General features: G+C 41.3%; 1 protein-coding gene across 3 annotated transcripts in view; it reads left to right on the forward strand.

The window, feature by feature from the left end:
* Positions 1-1174: 1174 nt before the first annotated feature.
* stat3 (signal transducer and activator of transcription 3 (acute-phase response factor)) overlaps positions 1175-19409 on the forward strand; it is a 53707-nt gene continuing 35472 nt past the window's right edge. Inside the window, exons 1-3 of one of the 3 annotated variants that reach the window (XM_078529234.1) lie at positions 1176-1399; positions 3160-3239; positions 4110-4191. The gene's annotated coding sequence lies outside the window, so the exon portion shown is untranslated. Of the gene's footprint in view, positions 1400-3159; positions 3240-4109; positions 4192-19409 lie in introns of all 3 variants that reach the window. The other 2 variants (XM_078529233.1, XM_078529235.1) reach the window with 2 other exon arrangements.

Here is a 19409-nt window from a genome sequence, read left to right on the forward strand (position 1 = left end):
GTTAATATGCTTCTCTTTTATATTCCCTGCCAAAATAGATAATTTCCAACTTTCCCACTTTATATTCCATTTCCCAGGTCTTTGCCCACCACTTAACCTATCTATGTACCTTTGTAGCCTCTGTGTGTTCTCCACATACTATCTTACCTATCTTTGTGTCATCAGCAAATTTAACAACCATACCTTTGATCCCTTCATCCAAATCATTTATGTAAATTGTACAAAGTTGTGGCCCCAGCACAGATCCCTGTGTCACACCACTCGTTACATCTTGCCAACCAGAAAAAGACCCATTTGTGCCTAACCTCTGTTTCCTGTTAGCTAGCTAGTCTTCTATCCAGGCCAATGTGTGAGATGAAGAGGGGTGGGAGGAGGCTCGTGTGGAACATAAACATCAGCATGGACGAAAACAGAAAATGCTGGAAAAACTCAGCAGATCTAGCAGCATCTGTGCAGAGTGAAACAGAGTTGACGTTTCAAGTCCGTATGACCCTTCTTCGGAGCTTCTTTTTCTGTTTCTCTCTCCACAGATGCTACCAGACCTGCTGAGTTTTTCCAGCATTTTCTGCTTTTATTTCAGATTTCCAGCATTGGCAGTATTTTTGCTTTTATGACCCTCTATAAGGTTGGCTTTGGATTCAGAAGCAAAATCTAATGTTGCCAATTGAAATCAGGAACTTAAGATCTTGCTTTTTTAAATGATGATAAATATGCAAAATGCTGCATAAAACCATAAGCAATTGCCTGTTTCCTTTTTCTTGAGGGAATAAAAGGGTTAGTCATTTGATTGACAACAAAACTCCCATCAATTTGGTCTCTGGCACTGGCGCTCAGCGGCCAAGACGTCATCGCTGCCAGGAACTCAGATGATTTCGCAGCGGCGGCTGTTCCAGGGAGTGATCGCCGCCCCCGCTGACTGGTCCCAGTGCCTCCACTCTGGCCTGTGGGAGCAACGCGCGAGGCCGGCGGGAGGACGAGCGCCGAGCGGAGCAGCCGCGGGGGGGCGGGGCGGCGCCTCTCGACCAACCCTCCCGCCCCTTCTCCCCGCCGATTGGCAGGAGCCCCCGCGGGGGCGGGGCGGCCCCGCGGGGAGGCCGGCCTCGGATTGGCGGAGCCGGCTGTCAATCGCTCGTCAGCCAGGGTAGGTTGTCGGCTGAAGTTTGTGCGTCGGGGATTTTTCCCCCCCCCCTCCTCATCTTCGCCAGGCCCCAAGTGCGTCAAAAAAAAACATCATTGAAACCTGTGAATCGACAGTTTCTCGGGAAATTATTTTGAAGCCGAGAGGCTCGAGCCTGGGATAAAATATTCCCGCGTCGGTGGAATTAAGCATGTGTCAGCCGTAGAGCGAGAGGGTGTCAGAAAGTTGGGGGCGAGCGGCTGGAAAGTTTGATTGCTGCAGGTATGTGGGATCTGGTTATAGGCCTGAGAACCCCTGTTACCTCAGGCTGGGCCAGAGCTGGAGATTATGGTACATCTGGGTTACCAGAGAATGTGATTCGTGCAATAAAATTAAATGTGTATAAAACCCAATTACAATAGGAACGTTTTGAAGAAGATTCACACGGACTGGAAACGTTCCTCTCTCCCTCTCTCTCCCTCTCCCTGTATCTGTCTCTCTCTGTCTCTCTCTCTCTCTCTCTATCTCTATCTCTGTCTCTGTATCTGTCTCTCTGTCTGTGTCTCTCTCTGTCTCTCTCTCTCTCTGTCTGTCTCTCTCTCTGTCTGTCTCTCTCTCTGTCTGTCTCTCTCTCTGTCTGTGTCTCTCTCTGTCTGTCTCTCTCTCTGTCTGTCTCTCTCTCTGTCTGTCTCTCTCTCTGTCTGTCTCTCTCTCTGTCTGTCTGTCTCTCTCTCTCTGTCTGTCTGTGTCTCTCTCTCTGTCTGTGTCTCTCTCTGTCTGTCTCTCTCTCTGTCTGTGTCTCTCTCTGTCTGTCTGTCTCTCTCTCTCTGTCTGTCTGTGTCTCTCTCTCTGTCTGTGTCTCTCTCTGTCTGTCTGTCTCTCTGTGTCTCTGTCTGTCTCTGTCTGTGTCTCTCTCTGTCTGTGTCTCTCTCTCTGTCTGTGTCTCTCTCTCTGTCTGTGTCTCTCTCTCTGTCTGTGTCTCTCTCTCTGAGTCTCTCTCCCCACAGAGGCTGTCAGACCTGCTGAGCTTTTCCAGCAATTTTCTGTTTTTGTTTCAGATTTCCAACACCCCCAGTATTTTGCTTTTACAGTAGGAAACCCATTGGATTTGGGGAGCCTCGATATCTCCATGACTCCTGAGTCTGATCCACACTCTTGTGTGACACCAAAATATGGCAATTGCTGATTTTCAAATAGACCCTGGACTGAATGCAGAAAATAATCTTTTCGAATTTGTTTAGGCTGTTGGAAGAGTAGCCTCTTTCAAGGTGAATGCACTGCTGACAGTTGGCTCGTTTTTATTCCACATTTAATGTAGGAAGTAACATTTATTAATTGAAATGTCCCTCAGCCACTGCTCACAGGAAGTGTGGTGTCTGTGTTTAAGGGGAAGACAGAGTTTTCGGGCACGTGGCAAGTTCATATCAGCTTCTGTTAAAGTATTAGTGCTTAAATGACATTTTGTCACAGAAAAATGCATTTACTATGTAGTTATTGCATGCAAATATAAAATGATGTGGAAGAATACAATAATGTTTGTAGATACTGTATGTACACTGCTGGCTTCAGCTCTTCCAAACAGTATTTGTGGAAAGTGTGTTGTCATGTTTTAAATCAAAGCTGATTACACCCCTGATGAGTAGCCCTTTCTTGATTATGTAATTGAGATTCAGTTGTTGAATGAAATTTTTGTAACTTTTATGTATTTTTGATTTGCTTCATATCTTGTATAAAATGCGAACTAGATTTGAGTACAAGTTATGTGATTGGCTTATTTCATACACATAAAACAATAACAGCGTATACCTCGAAGTACTGTTGTTCAAGACAATGATAGGCTGTTTGTTAATGCATGGCAAATGGTTCCCAACTGTAGAGGTTGAAAGGACTATGAATGATGCTGTCATCCATTTATTGTTTGATATTCAACTTTTTTTTCACTCTGCTTTAATCCATTGCATATGTATTTTCCCATTGATTACATGTGTATTCAGAACGATACTGAAATGCCTATATTTCACCTCTTTTCTATTTTTACTTAGTTCTGTTGAAGAGTCATACGAACTCAACGTTAACTGTGTTCCCCTCCGCAGATGCTGCCAGACCAGCTGAGTTTTTCCAGGTATTTTTATTTTTGTTTTGGATATCCAGCATCCGCAGTTTTCTGCTTTTATCTGAAATGATGGGGCTGTTGTATCTCGGTGGCATCCTCTTTATATGTTCAACAGCTATTTTGACTTTAGGTATTGAAATATCAGTTTAATATTTAAGAGTAGAACCAGTTGTCACTTGTGGTTATATATAATTGGCGTTGTTTTGTGTCAAAATCATCAAACCTGAAATGCTGCCGCTAAGACTCGTGTTTCAGTACTCAACACATTCACAACATTACTCACAATGCATCAAAAAGCTTCAGTTTCTGCTAGTATCTTCTTTTGTGACGTGGAAAGTGCCACACAACTCTGGAGTGTTATGAGTAGCTGACATTTAAAAGACTTCTAAATTTTACGCTGTACTTGACATTAGGAATTTTTAATTCCTAGAATGCTGGTGAAATTCGGAGAGAATGTTAGAGAAACTGAGAAAATGTTGGCGCTGTGCTGATATTAGTTTGGTCCATGGTAGGTCAGAAGAAACAATATGCTGAATATACCATTATTGCTGATCCTGACTGCAGCATAACTAATGAAACACAGCATGCTACACATAGTTCTATTTGTTTAAGGGACCATTTTTGATATATGTACACAAAAGAACTTTTTTTAAAAAACCCAAAACATTTTTTCTTGCCTGTTAACTTAGATGATTTTCTACTGTCAGCTGCTGTTTTAAGACTTTTTTTCTATTTCCTCTACAATTGACAAGATTTTTTTTGTCTGATGATTTTGTGACTGTCAATCAATTACCCTGTTTCTTGATCTCAGCCATTTGTTTTTTTTCTCCCTATCAGTTCACACTATCTTTATCATGGTTCTTTATTTCCATCTTTCAGCATTGCCGTGTAGTAGAGTGGTGCTATCTTGAAAAACCTGTGAGAGCAGAAAAATTCTACACAAGGCAGCTGAGGAGATCAGGTAAAGTAATGTACCTTTTTGTATCTGCCAGTGAATGATTCCTCCCCCACCCAGGATGTTTCTCTCAGTCCTAACACATTATTATGAACGGTCCCAAACTAGTTACTGTCTCTTTAAATGCAGAGGTGGTAAGCTTTTGTGGCAAGTGTCAAAATTGTTACTAAAACAGTGTGGGCTATTTTGTATATTTTTTGCAGAAAAAATCAGAATAAATAGGAAGCCATTTTGGAAAATAAAGTATTTCTTTTCAGAAGGAGGAAGTACGATTTAAAAATTCTTGTGACTTTTAAGTAAGTTATGTGCGTAATGCTGGCTGAATGTAACTTCAGTTTTCCCATATTTAAAGCTGAACCTTTAGTAAAATAATTTTGAAACTAGAACTAGCAGGTGTAATATTTTGGTTTGGTTTATGAAAATGAGGAAGGATATTCCGTTTTAGAAGTGACATATTGATTCTGGCTTGGAAGCCTAAATTTGTCACAGGGCACCTTGTGAACAGGAACACCCTAGTACTTCCAGTTCTGTGAAAACAGGGAAAATTACTAGCATCTTATGTGCATCATATTTTTCTTTCCTTGTTCATAACATTAGGGGAGGCGATGGTGTAGTTTTATTGTTCAGACACCCAGGTAATGTCCTGGGGACTAGGGTTTGAACCCCACCACGGCAGATGGTGGAATTTGAGTTCAATAAAAACCTGGAATTAAAAGTCTAATGATGAATCATGAAACCATTGTCGATTGTCGTAAAATCCTATCTGGTTCACTAATGTCCTTTAGGGAAGGAAATCTGTCATCCTTACCTGGTCTGTGACCTACCTGAGATCCAGACCCACAGCAATGTGGTTGACTCTTAAATACCCTCTGAAATGCCCTAGCAAGCCACTCAGTTGTAACAAAACCGCTACAAAGTCACAAAAAAGGAATGAAACCAGACAGATCACCCGGCATCAACCTAGGCACTGGAAACGACAACAGCAATCTCAGCCCTGTCGGCCTTGCAAAGTCCTCCTTACTAAAATCTGGGGGCTAGTGCCAAAATTGGGAGAGCTGTCTCACAGACTAGTCAAGCTGGACGTTCAGACCCAGCAGAGGTGGCAGCACGGTGGTATACAGTCGGGAGGGACTTGTCCTGGGAACCCTCAACATCGACTCCGGACCCCATGAAGTCTCATGGCATCAGGTCAAACATAGGCAAGGAAACCTCCTGCTGATTACCACGTACCGCCCTCAGCTGATGAATCAGTTCTCCTCCATTTTGAACACTACTTGGAGGAAGCACTGAGGGTGGCAAGGGCGCAGAATGTACTCTGGGTGGGGTTACAATGTCCATCAGCAAGAGTGTCTTGGTAGCACCACGACTGACTGAGCTGGCCAAGTCGTAAATGACTGGGTCTGCAGCAGGTGGTGAGGGAACCAACAAGAGGGAAAAACATACTTGACCTCATCCTCACCAACCTGCCTGCCGCAGATGCATCTGTCCATGACAGTATCAGTAGAAGTGACCACTGCACAGTTGTTGTGGAGATGAAGTCCTGCCTTCACATTGAGGATACCCTCCAACATGTTGTGCGGCACCACCAACATGCTAAATGGGATAGATTTTGAACAGATCTAGCAACGCAGGACTGGGCATCCATGAGGCACTGTGGGCCATCAACAGCAGCAGAGTTGTACTCGAACACAATGCGTAACTTCATGGCCCAGCATATCCACTCTACCATTACCATCAAGCCAAGGGATCAACCCTGGTTCAATGAAGGGTGCAGGAGGGCATGCCAGGAGCAGCACCAGGCATACCTAAAAATGAGGTGTCAACCTGGTGAAGCTATAACACAGGACTAGCGTGTCAAACAGCATAAGCAGCAAGTGATAGACAGAACTAAGCGATCCCACAACCAATGGATCTGCAGTCCTGCCACATCGAGTCATGAATGGTGGTGGACAATTAAACAACTCACTGGAGGAGGATGCTCCACAAATATCCCCATCCTCAATGATGGAGGAGCCCAGCACATCAGTGCAAAAGATAAGGCTGAAGCATTTGCCACAATCTTCAGCCAGAAGTGCCGAGTGGATGATCCATCTTGGCCTCCTCCGGAGGTCCCCAGCATCACAGATGCCATTCTTCAGCCAATTCAATTTACTCCGTGATATCAAGAAGCGGCTGAAGGTACTGGATACTGCAAAGGCTATAGGCCCTGACAATATTCCAGGAATAGTTCTGAAGACTTGTGCTCCAGAACTTGCCGCGCCCTAGCCAAGTGGTTCCAGTACAGCTACAACACTGGCATCTACCCAGCTATGTGGAAAATTACCCAGGTATGTCCTGTATGCAAAAAGGACAAATCCAACCCGGCCAATTACCGCCCATCAGCCTACCCTTGAACTTCAGTAAAGTAATGGAAGGGGTCATCAAGAGTGCTATCAAGTGGCACTTGCTTAGCAAAAACCTGTTCACTGACGCCCAGTTTGGATTTCGCAAGGGCCACTCAGCTCCTGACCTCATTACAGCCTTGGTTCAAACATGGACAAAAGAGCTGAACACCTGATGTGAGGTGAGAGTGTCGGCCCTTGGCATCAAGGCCGCATTTGACCGAGTGTGGCACCAAGGAGCCCTAGCAAAACTGAAGTCAATGGGAATCAGAGGGAAAACCCTCCACTGGTTGGAGTCATACCTAGCACAAGGTTGTCGTTGTTGGAGTTCAGTCACCTCAGCTGCAGGACATCACTGCAGGAGTTCCTCGGTAGTATGCTCGGCCCAACCATCTTCATGAATGACCTTCCTTCCATCATAAGGTCAGAAATGGGGATGTTTGCTGATGATTGCACAATGTTCAGTACCATTCGTGACTCCTCAGATACTGAAGCAGTCAGTGTCCAAATGCAGCAAGACCTGGACAATATCCAGGCTTGGGCTGACAAGTGGCAAGTAACATTCGTGGCACGCAAGTGTCAGGCAATGCCCATCTCCAACAAGAGAGAATTTAACTATCACCTCTTGACGTTCAATGGCATTACCATCACTGAATCCCCCACTACCAACCATTACAACCAAGGCTAGGAATTCTGCAACGAGTAACCCACCTCCTGACTCCCCAAAGCCTGTCCGCCATCTACAAGGCACAAGTCAGGAGTGTGGTGGAATACTCCCCACTTGCCTGGATGAGTGCAGGTCTCACAACACTCAAGAAGCTTGACATCATCCAGGACAAAGCAGCCCGCTTGATTGGCACCCCATCCACAAACATTCACTCCTTCCACCACCGATGCACAGTAGCAGCAGTGTGTACCATCTGCAAGATGCATTGCAGGAATTCACCAAGGCTTCTTCAACATTCCTTCCAAACCCACGACCACAACCATCTAGAAGGACAAGGGCAGCAGATAGATGGGAACACCACCCCCTGGAAGTTCCCCTCCAAGTCACTCACCATCCTGACTTGGAAATATATCGCCGTTCCTTCACTGTCACTGGGTCAAAATCCTGGGACGGAATCCTGGCCGGAGGGACATGTTAATGGGGTGGTGAAAAAGGCATATGGGATACTTGCCTTTATCATTCGAGGCATAGATTACAAAAATAGGGAGGTTATGTTGGAGTTGTATAGAACCTTGGTGAGGCCACAGCTGGAGTACTGTGTGCAGTTCTGGCCGACACATTATAGGAAGGATGTTATTGCACTGGAGCGGGTGCAGAGGAGATTCACCAGATATTGCCTGGGATGAAACATTTAAGTGGCGCGAATGTTACTTCCACTTATCAGCCTGGATATTGCCCAGGTCTTGCTGCATTTGGACATGGACTGCTTCAATATCTGAGGAGTTGCAAATGGTGCTGAACATTGTGCAATGATCAGCGAGCATCCCCACTTCTGACCTTATGATGGAAGGTAGGTCATTAATGAAGCAGGTGAAGATGGTTGGACCTAGGACCCTGAGGAACTCCTGCAGTAATGGAACTGAGTTGACTGACCTCCGACAAGCACAACCATCTTCGGCTAGCTCCGACCAGTGGAGAGTTTTTCTTAATTTGTTCATGGAATGTGGGTGTTGCTGGCTAGGCCATCATTCATTGCCCATCCCTAATTGCAAGGCCGATCCCTAATTGAGGTCATTGTTGGTGGACCTGAAGTCACATGTAAGGAAAGACAGTTCCTCAAAGGGGAATTAGTGAATCAGATGGGTTAAGACAGATGGGTTTTGTGGTCATCATCAAACTTTTAATTCCAGGTTTTTATTGAAATCAAATTTCACCATTCAAATCTGCCATGGTGGGATTCAGACCCAGGTCCCCAAATCATGTCCAGTGACTTGTCCAGTGACAATACCACTATGCCACTGCCCTCCAGACAGTTACTAGAGTAACATGTTATGCCACTGTACTGCCTCAAGTCAGTGTGACCTGTTACCATGAAAGTATACTCTGATAGTTGAAGGTAATTATTTATTTTATTTTTTTATAAGTGTTGTGCACCACTTCCACTCTTCCAATTACTGTTCATTTTAGAGTCTCATTTTAAGACAAAATATGATTAGTGGGATATGAATTAGTGAGTAGAGTGCAACCCTATCCAACTGAATTGATGCAAGCTGAAACCCTATTCCACAGGCTAAGAAATTACGGGTGCCAGGCATCACCCACCCAGTTGAGTCAGTGCTCCCAAAAGCTTCAATGAATTATTTCCCTGCTCACTGGCATTTTCGTTTTAATAAGGGGTATGTTTTCAAGGGTTGGCATCTTGTTTCTCTTGTTCTTTCTAATAGTGAACAAGATGACCAGCTAGCATGCTATCTAACTGTCATGGTAGATATGTACTCTTCTCTAAGTGACACTTTAAAATCAGAGCCTGAATTAAAAAGTGCTGGTGAGTAAACTGCTGTATAAGAGCAGCTAGCCGAAGTTGCTTCAACGTTGGGCAGATGGAGAGAGACAAAATATCAGCACTTCAAAGCAAATCTTTGATTTAAAATTGAAGTGCTGCAAAGCCTCATTGTTTATCACTGAAAATTTTGTTTTGCTCCATAATCTATTAATTTTGCAGTATTCTTGCTGTACAAAAGCCTAAAATAGCTTCTGACTTGTACTGTTAACCTGCTAAAAATGTGAAAATTACATCCTGGTTTATTCAGGGTTTTATGCTTATGGTTACTAGTTGAATGAGTTTGTATAATTCTTGGTTGATTTTATGTTTTATCATTTCCCAAAGTATAGGGGTATTGTATCACAAAATCAGTTCACTAACTGTAAAATATGCAGGGATGTACTGAGATCTTAAATGGTACGATATAAACAGGTTTGTCAACCCTCCAGGATTATCCTGCAGTTTCTAAAAAAAATAAATATTAATCCGCTGGTTACTGAAAGTATAAACCAGGAGAAAAATCATGAAAAATGTGCATTTTTAATTTTTTTCTTTGAATTATTTTGTTTATTAGTTATAAAAACATAAGAGGGAAAATGTGGTTATAGTTTACTGGATGGGGTAGCTGGAGGCAGGCTAAATTGCCCGGAACCCATCTAAGCCGAATTTACCAACCTTATGTATAATGCAATATTTTTTTCTTTAACGAGGTAGGCCTTAGGGGCTACTTCCTGCCTGCCTGCAAAGGTGAGAATTGTTGAAAGTCAATATGTTAACTATAGTTGAGTTGCAGAAGAAAAGTAAAACTGAAAGCAGAGCATTATTTCAAACCAGAAACTTTACTTTGCAGTCTTTGTGCTTAATGATTAAGAATACCATGTTATGAATGCACTGTTGTCTGTGCTGTGGGATCACAGTGGAATATATGGGATTTGAATTTTGGATAAGAAGAAAAATCACTTTTATTTTATCGTTAATGCTATAAATGCTTTTAAGACAAATTGTTTATTGTGACTGAGTATTTCACTTTGCTTCGTAGTGTATAAATTTTGCAATGTTTCCTTTTTAATACCTAAGTTGGTGGGAGAGGGGAGAGCGTTGTTGTTTTTCTAATTATGTTGCTTAAAAAAAATCTGAAGGGAAACAAATTTTGAAATTGTTTCAGCCTTCACTGTAATAAGTCACTTGGTTGCAAGAGCCGGAAATTGAAATGAAATATTGTTTTAATAACAATACAAACACAAAGCAGTCATTCAGTTTTAATTGTTTTCAAATGGGTGGTTTAATTTTGCTTGCAAAAGTAAATAATTTCTTTTTAGTGCAAGCAATTGAAGGAAAGAGTGTACCTATTTTAATATGTATTAAGCCTAAGAGAATGTTTTAATATTCTCCTATTTTATATCCCTTTGTGTTGTTTCAGTGGTGAATAATTTTTGATTATTTGCTGCAGCCAGTTTTCTAGGCACTGGAATAAATTGATTCATGAAATTGCCTTTTAGACCTTTTAACCAGCCACTAAGTATCTGAACAACTTCCTTGACATACTGGTGACATGGTCCTATTTTTGATTCATACTGTATAAATTTCCAGTCCTGTTAAAAAAAGCAATTCAAAACTATGGAAGCAAAATTCTCTTTTTATCTGAGAAATGTGTGAATGATACAATTTGTCAATCCTGAGGTGTGGGTTTGGTGGGGTAGGGTAAGATTTTGGTTTCTGATGGCAAAAATCAGCTAGTCCCAGTTAGCCTGTAGTAAAACATTAGCTGTTTGGAATGCATTTACTTACCTGCTATAAATAATCATCCAACTGTGCAGTATGCAATCACAGTAGCAAAGAGTTGAACACCAATGGAGAAGACATTGCCTTAATTCCCTATTGTCTCCAAGAATGCTTAAATGCAATATAGTTGATTCTAGTTTTGAGCCTGGTAGCTGTGACTACATAGCAGCCTCGTTGCATTGTTTGGAAGTACTGCATAACGTTGTGAATTTTATAATTTCATGTTGCAGTCAGCTTATTTTTTACTTACAAAGTAAAACCTTTGATTACCTGTCATAATGAGAGGGTGTAACCCCTTTCCTCAGTTGGATGAGTAAGAGTCCTTGGATTGCATTGCTGGTTGGTGCTCTAATTTACTTTGAGAATCCTTTTCCTTCACTTAGCTGCTGATCTCAGCCTTTCCAACAATACTCGGCTCTGTTTCTGCTAATAAAAGCAGCTCCTCGATTTCTGTTGGTAGACATGCTGCAACAGCTTCTGCCTACAATCCCCCCTCCCTCCCACAGTCATCCATAGCATGACCTGCTGCAGACCTGAGGGAGCTCCCTGACACAAGCTACAAATCCTGTAGCTGCAGAGGTGAGACAAAAGCAATCTTGCTGGCTGACAAGTCTACAGCGATTAACAATGTGGTGGTTGCTGCAAGATTGCTAATGATTAGTATATATTTGCTGAGGCAAGTAGGTGCATGTTGCCCAAATGTCGCTTCAAACAGCTTCCATCAAGCCTTGTACTACGACTGCTGTGGTTTATGGCTTCATCTGGATTCTGTTGCTGGATTTCAGTCTTGAATTCCCATTACCCGATTATAATTGGTGATGACAACAGGATTTTAATGAAGTATTATGATAGATGAATGAAATTTTGTATCTGACCCATAAAAGATACTGGTAGATTTTGTCCTTCCAAAGATGGATTATGTCTAGAGAGAGGATTGTCAGATATTACACAGGAGGAAGGACAGATCCTGAGATGATGAATTTGAAGTATCACACAAGAGTGTTAGCACATTCAACTGTCCTGATTTGAATTGTGATTTTTATTTGATCCTCTAGGGTATTGGTGTCATTATCACTAAGCTTAGTGATGACAAAATTTGCATCTATTATTTTGTATGTAATACATCTCACGGCACCTGGAATGTGTTATAAGGCTGGAAGGGGTTATAATATGCTGGATGGTGTCAAATTTCTGGAGTGGTGTTGGAGCTGCATTCAATCCTGAAGTCAGGAGTGTGGTGGAATACTCTCCACTTGCCTGGACGAGGGCAGATCCAATAACACTTGAGATGCTCAACACCATCCAGGACAAAGCAGCCTGTTTGATTGGCACCTGATCTACCACTTTAAACATTCACTCCATCTGCCACCAACATACAGCGACAGCAGTGTGTACCATCTACAAGATGCACTGCAGCAATTTGCCAAAGCTCCTTTGTGAGCAGCTTACAAACCTGCAACCTCTACCTCTTTGAAGGACAAGGGCAGCAGGTGCATGAGAACACTACCACCTGCAAGTTCCCTTCAAGCCATACACCATCCTGACTTGGAACTATATTGACTTTCCTTCACTGTCTCTGGGTCAGAATCCTGGAACTCCCTTTCAAACAGCACTGTGGGTGTACCTGCACCACATGGACTGCAGCGGTTCAAGAAGACAGCTCACCACCACCTTCTCGAGGGCAATTAGGGATGGGCAATAAATGCTGGTCTAGCCAGTGACATCCACACTCTGTGAAAGAATTTTTAAAAATCAGGCTGTATTTGATTTGGGATGGAGGGAGTGGTGTTCATCAATCAATATGCTCAAGTAATTTGTTAACATTAACTGGATTGAATCACTCCTTTTAACCCATTTGTTATATATACTCTCTATCTATCTATATATATATATATATATATATATGGTGTATATATATATATATATATATATATATATATATATAAAAAAAGTAAATTTCCCTGCCTTTAAATCTAAATTGTTCAAATGACGGCTGCAAAAGAATGGAACATACAGAAAATTGGGCCCTAATCGCACATTTTCTTATTATTTGGTTAATCTATATTTCCTCCATTGTTGGGTTTAGCATTTTGACTGGTGGTTTGGACAAGAGCTTGACCAGGATCTGTGGATTTACAATGTCAGTAATGGAGCAGACTTTCCCAAATGTCCATGTCTACCAAGTTTTAAAAAAAGCCAGAGAATTGAGGCAGTGGAACTAAGGCAAGTGTAACCAACTAAATAAGCACTATTGTTAATGGGAATTACATTTCCTGTAACAGATATTGGATACTTCTGTTTTCGTTAGTGTTTTTATCTTACGATAACTGACTGCTTTAGTTTAATTTTAGCATCCTTCACTGTGGGGGAAAAATGTAGCGGTGATTTCAATATTGAGCTTTGCTCCATTGGCCCAGGAAGGGAAATCATTGCTTCGTACATCTGCTGTACTGCGTGTATATGGTTGTGAAATTGAAGTATCATTTTTGGAAAAAGACTCTCAAAATTATTTAGGGACTGATATTTGAAAGATTATGTTTAGAAATTCACTATTGTAGCAGTAAATGGGTGCAGTCTGCTTGGAATTGATTGCAAAGAGGGTGAGAGGGAGAAACTTGGTTAACATTGACATTTTTGATCAGATTGGGAGTTAAAATATTAAGATGGATTTATATGGTCAAATTGATTGATCTGCTTCTTTGAAAGGAAGGTGCATTATGCTACCAAAAAGTCACTTGGATGAAAGGATATATGGTTACACAGAACACTGGTTTCACATTATGTCATGATGGAAACTCATGTTGCCTTTGAAATGTATTTTGTGTGAATAAACTTGAAAAAAAATCAACCACTTCTTAATCTGATATAGTAAAATACCATATTTCATTTCTCATAATTAGAATGGTTGTAAAATTAAAGACATAAAAAATCACTTGCAATGTCAAGATTTTTGTGTTGTCATATTCAATTTAAAATATTACGAATCAACTTTGCATTGACTTCAACTCACACGACGGTAGATTTCACTGGAGAATTTGCATTTTTTGTCCCCTCTGATGCATCACAGTTGAACTAATTTGTCTAACCCTTCTGTTTTGGGTGAAGGGGTGAGGTAGTAAATGAGACCTGAGCACAGAGATCACCACAATTTTTACCTTTGATATCCCATGCCTAATCATTTCCTCAACTGTCAGATTCTGGTTTAATACAGATTAACAAATATGTAGCCCTTAGTCGCCTTATTAAAGGTGCCAAAGCAGATATTAGCCTCTACAAAAACAAGCCTACTGTTTGTGTTAAGGCAAAAAAAAACTACTTTGTTCCAGTAAGCACAATAGATTGATTTCACTATGAGCAGCTGTATTGGAATAACTTGAAAATCTATCATTATGTTTCTCTTGATAGAACTACTGTTGTTTACAAATACATGGGCATATACTTTTTTACTACTTGCACTCCTTTAGTTTCTTTCCAACAAAGTATAGAAAAAATTAAATCTGTGTAGGTCAGAATGAATTTGAAGGGAATTTCTAGTTCTTGCAGACAGGAAATTGACAATAAAATGAAACCAAGCACATACTTAGCTTTTATAATATTAAATACGTAACCTCTGTTTGATTTGTATCATGAATGTTTTTGAGAGTTCATCTGAGCAGACCTTTCAACTCCCCCTCAATTTGAAGTGATGCTCTCATTCCTGAACAATTCCTGTAATTTAAATATAACCAGTTTAAATAGTGTAGTTTGAAACAGAATAAGTGAAGGGTTTGTAATAACCTAATGTTTCTCAGGATTAAAGCAACCTGTAACCTCCAGCAAATTTGCCCATGTCTTTGGGCTTCTTTGTCAATATTTTCTGAAACATTTGTTAGCTAAAGTAGTTTCAACTAATCACTTGTGTATTTTCTCTTGATTAAGCCTCTGTTTAGCGTCTTTACATACTTTCCTGCTTTGGTCTGGTTAATGCCTCACCTTACATTGTATTTCCTATTTCCATACACAATCTTTGTCTGATATTACATCCGATGCTAAATGCTGTTAAGACCAACATACCTAGGAATATCTCTTTTCTCCTTTCCCTCTCTTGCTGTTGATTGCAGTTACTCCAATGGAGGGAACAATTTTTGCAAAGCAAGGCTACAAAATAGTGATCCTACACATAACTTTGTTGCAAATCTCAAACTGTGCAAAAATCTTTGTGAAACACATTTAGTCTTTCAACCTGTGTTCCTTCCTTAGGTAGATACAGGCTCCATAAGGTGGCAGCTGGCAGAGATTATTCAGACACTGTAAAAGATGATTTCAAGAAAATCCATAACATAGATATGTGATTTGATATTTAATAAAGATAAGTCAGTAACTTCTGCAATATAACATTGTAACATGTGATGTTGTATACTTGAGGCCGAATTAAACATAACACTTGTATATCGCACTTGGTTAACTAGTCTTGCTGTTCAATAGCTGAACTAATTTTACATCTTTTTGTATTGAATAACCATCCAGGATTAGTTGAAATCTTGCTAACAACATTCTACTGATGAAAACCCACATAATTTTTGCTCTGTGGCCTGCCACTTGATACAAACCCGTCGATTGAATTTTGACTTTATGATTTAAGGGGCCTTAGTCAATTCAGATTACTTTTTTGAAAATAAGCCCAATTTTGTTCATTTGCAAGTCCTGTTATTTAATGCACAAATGCTGACATAATCTCATCAGAGCAGTTATTTATTATCATAGTGACATTCCTCATGTATACAGGGAAAAATAGGAAGCCCACTGAACTTATAGCATATTGGAAGTTGAAAAAGAGGCTACAATAATTCTTACTATATGAATTCTCCCATGTCAAACGGACGAGTTAATGTTAATAGTATTAAATTACTTATGGAAGCATAACACTGCAGAAAGACTTATAATGCTGCATAATTTTAGGTAAAGAGGTAAAGTCTGCACCATGTTAATTTTAGCTAATAATACAAGAAATATTATTCAACTAATTTCAACTGTTGGTCTTCATTACAGTTTGTGTGGAATATCTCTCTTTATCAAACCTTGCATACAAGACATTTTTATTTCCTGTGTGGTTACCATTTGGTTTGTTATATTTCTCTATTGACTTCAACCAGTAGTATCATGCCAGCTAAAGTAATATACAAAAACTTCTGATGGTTGCTGCACAACACTTTCATTTAACTTACTAAGAAGTTACATCATGTTTTGTAGCGAGCTTAAAAATGGAAAGTTATCTTACAAATGTTTGTGACTATGATGGCTAGGTATAAAATAAGCATACTTATTTTTATCTAATATGTACAACAGGGTGACCATCCATTTACTTTCAATAAGACAATCCAGTTTTTGGACTGTCTGCTCAGTTTGGTAATAGGTTTATTTTAAAAAGTGATAACTGGGTAGTAATTTTAACCCCACCATGACTATTGGGTGAGGGTCTTGCAAGAGTTAAATTGTTCAAAAAGGTGAAACCCACTATAAGCATGCGTACTACCAGTTTAAACCATATGTGTTTAGGGCTGGCCTAGTAACCTGCTCTGAAGAAGCAGGTCTGTGATAATTAAATGAGGCCCCGTTCATCAGATTCTGTGATCCATTTAAATGGTTAATGGCCGTGAGCAAGGGTTAGGAAATCTAGCAGCTGAAGGGCGGAGGGAGTAGGTAAGTGCTTTTCCAGCGCTTCTTGTGGAGCAGGAATTCTTCCACACCCTGACCCTTCAAACAAACTTGCCTTAATCTCACCCCTGCTTTCTCTGCCTCCTTTCAGGTTGCTGCTCTCTGAACCGTCACCAATCTCCGATTGGCAGGGCCATCCCAAGTGGTCCCTGGGTACAATCTTCTACCACAGGCTTTGCAGCCAGGCAGCTGGCTAGGCTTCAGTCTGGACAGCTGCCAGGTGGAAAATAGAGTAAAAAACATTCTGATGAGGTTCCTTCGATAAATTTGGCAGGATCTCCACGTTCTCGGGTTTCCTGGCCACTGACATGTGCCCCGCTCCCATCACTTAGGTATCAGAGTCCAACTGTTCAGCTTTCTGCATGAAGAGGCACTCTGTGGGTGGTGGGGGTGGGGAGGCACTGTAGGAGCATGCAAAGACTTGACATCCCATGCATGCACAATACAAATAAGCTTAAATAGTTCAAATTCAGAGTTCTTGCTTCCTCCAAATCAACTAGCAAGAGCAATAAACTAAACTTTGCACGTAGTCAAGCTTCCATACATGACTGATAGAAGCATTAATCTGTTTTCTCAGTGATCACCTGTGCTGTTAAATCAAACTGTTTCACATGTTGTTGATGTCTGTCATCTTTAGCCTTGCCTATTTGTACTTAAAATGACTTCTCCAATAGGTTTCTTGTTCTGTAGATCCTAAATCCGTTCACTGAATTTTTTTTCCCTGTGAAGACAATATATTTGATGTTGTAATGCACTTAAAAACATGAAAGGCTTTCTAACCAGAGTTTTTTTCATGTGAAATCTTTCATTTTTCAATTTCAATGCTTTAGCATCAGTGCAAGTAGCAACGGTCAATATGTTAATTAGTTTGCATTTATGTTGTAAAGCTTGTAGAAATTCATCTGCGAGTTGTGCAACGCTATTGAAAACATGCTTGAGTTGGGTAGGTAGGTGAATGTGGAGAAGGAAGGGGCGAGGGAGTAATAACAAGAAGTTGTACCAAGTGTAGTGGTTAAGGTACTCAACTAGTAACTCGAGATTGTGACCAGATGCTACCAAGGAAAGTTGTGAAATTTAAATATAATAAATCTGGTGATTTGTTGTCTCACACCAGAAATGTATATTTTTTTTTAAAAAAAACTTTATTCATAAAATATCTGGAAGAACATTACAAAACATTTCTAAATCGCCATCACAAAAAGTGCAATCAGATTCAACTTTTACACATGGATCACGAGGTGCTTCAATACAATCGATGAATATTACAATCATTTTGATGTAGTCATTACAGACAACTCCAATACCATTGCACTATCAACATACATCATGTTTCACTCTGAGGTGCTTCAATACAATTATAATACAATTAGTATTCAATGCATACATTCATTGTGAGCCGTACAGCCCGAGGGGTCTATACAATTCCCAGCCCCTCGGTGCACTATGGTAGAAAGGTCTTAGACAGCGACCTTTCCCAATTGTGCCTTTGTGGCAGCTGCCCCAAGCTTTAGTGCGTGTCTCAGCACGTAGTCCTGGACCTTGGAATGTGCCAGTCTGCAACACTCGGTCGGGAACAACTCTTTGCATTGGAAGACCAACAAGTTTCAGGCAGACCAAAGAGTGTCTTTCACCAAGTTGATGATCCTCCAGCTGCAGTTGATGTTTGTCTCGGCATGTGTCCCTGGGAACAGCCCGTAGAGCACAGAGTCCTGTGTCACAGAACTGACTGGGATGAACCTCGACAGAAACCACTGCATCTCTCTCCAGACCTTCTTTGCAAAGGCACAATCCACAAGGAGGTGAGCAACGGTCTTGTCCCCACCACAGCCACCTCAAGGGCAACGTGCAGAGGGGGTGAGACTCCTGGTGTGTTGGAAGGATCTGATGGGGAGGACCTTTCTCATCACCAGCCAAGCTACGCCTTGGTGCTTGTTGGAAAGTTCTGGCGATGAGGCATTCTGCCAAATTACTTTGACAGTCTGTTCAGGAAACCATCCGACAGGATCCATCCTCTCCTCTTCCCGCAGAGCCTCTAAGACGTTACGTGCCGACCACTGCCTGATGGACTTGTGGTCAAAGGTGTTTCTCTGTATAAATTTTTCCACGAGGGACAGATGGTACGGCACAGTCCAACTACTTGGAGCGTTCCACAGCAGCGTGGCCAGACCCATCCTTCGCAACACCGGGGACAGGTAGAAAGAACCTCAGCACGTAGTGACACTTGGTGTTTGCGTACCGAAGGTCTACGCACAACTTGATGCAGCCGCACACAAAGGTGGCCATCAGGATGAGGGCGATGTTGGGCACGTTTTTCCCCCCTTATCTAGAGGCTTGTACATCGCATCCCTGTGGACACGATCCATTTTTGACCACACCAGAAATAATAATAAAAATTGCAGATTGTTCCAAATGCCCAACTGGTTCATTCATTCTTTTTTCAGGGAAGGGAATTTGCCACCGCAGTTTGGTCCAGCTATGTGAACTCTTAATGCTCTCTGAAGTGGCTTAACAAGCAACTAGAGGTGGGCAGTAAATACAATCTTGCACGTTTCACAAGTGCCCTGAGAATTTTTTTAAAATAAAGAAACTTACTAGTGCCTGGTAACCCTAATTTCCCTATTCGCTCATTTTTATTTGAAAGACGACAGCGGCACTGTGTACTTTGACTAAGTTTAATGCAGCCAGGACATAATGACCTTGAGAAGTAATGGTGATTATTTTACTTATGCTCTCCTCCACTGGTCACCTGTTCCTAAATTTAGTCCTGACTTAGGCTTTTGGGGGAAACATTCAGGGAGGGAGATGTGTGAAGCAGTGGTCTTCCGTTGCTGGAGCACACTGCAACAGGGATGTTGTCCTATTGATGTGTTGAAACTAG

The sequence above is a fragment of the Cetorhinus maximus genome, chromosome 25 (genome assembly GCF_964194155.1).
Source record: "Cetorhinus maximus chromosome 25, sCetMax3.hap1.1, whole genome shotgun sequence".
Classification (NCBI taxonomy): domain Eukaryota; kingdom Metazoa; phylum Chordata; class Chondrichthyes; order Lamniformes; family Cetorhinidae; genus Cetorhinus; species Cetorhinus maximus.